This window comes from Penaeus monodon, chromosome 23 (genome assembly GCF_015228065.2).
Source record: "Penaeus monodon isolate SGIC_2016 chromosome 23, NSTDA_Pmon_1, whole genome shotgun sequence".
Lineage (NCBI taxonomy): Eukaryota > Metazoa > Arthropoda > Malacostraca > Decapoda > Penaeidae > Penaeus > Penaeus monodon.
In genome coordinates this window covers 18,428,617-18,429,193 of record NC_051408.1, presented here as the reverse complement: position 1 = coordinate 18,429,193, position 577 = coordinate 18,428,617, and the positions used below count along the sequence as shown (strand labels likewise).

The 577-nt window shown below is 39.5% G+C and overlaps 1 non-coding gene across 1 annotated transcript; it reads right to left on the bottom strand.

The window, feature by feature from the left end:
- Positions 1-295: 295 nt before the first annotated feature.
- Trnal-caa lies at positions 296-412 on the bottom strand. Its single transcript has 2 exons — positions 375-412; positions 296-340 (listed from the first exon to the last, which is right to left on the bottom strand). It is a non-coding gene; the product is annotated as a tRNA-Leu (tRNA).
- Between the last annotated feature and the right edge of the window lie 165 nt (positions 413-577).

Sequence of the window (577 nt, the reverse complement as noted above, 5' to 3'; positions counted from 1 at the left end):
CACGCGGAAAACATTTTGCAGAATGTTTTAAATACAGCGAATTTACATTTATGTAGACTTAGGTAGGTACAGATTGTGTGGACAAGGAGAATGTAGTATACACGCACGCATTTACGTATGTATATGCGTGCGTGCAGTTTGACTCCGCGTCTCAAAGAAAAAATCTCCAGTGCACTAAATTCTGCAACTATCGCTACGCCATTGCTTTGCCTGACCTTATAAGACTCAAATTCTTGCAAGAGCTTGGTGTTAGCCTGAAACAACAAGGGAGTACTTAACCGGAGTGGAGAAAATTTGTCAGAAGTGGGATTCGAACCCACGCCCTCAGAGAGGACCAGAATGCCCATGGCCCTTCTATCGGAAGGGAAGTTTACCTTGAGTCTGGCGCCTTAGACCACTCGGCCATCCTGACTTAAAATTAATTGTAGTATCTCTATTTTTTTACTATAATGTAAAATTAGATGATTGTTATTTTAATGCGGAATATAACTGAGGTATATATCAATGAGAAACTATAAAACTGAATATCATATAGTCCTATAGCGAAACATGCTTATTTAACCATCATTTCCCGGTA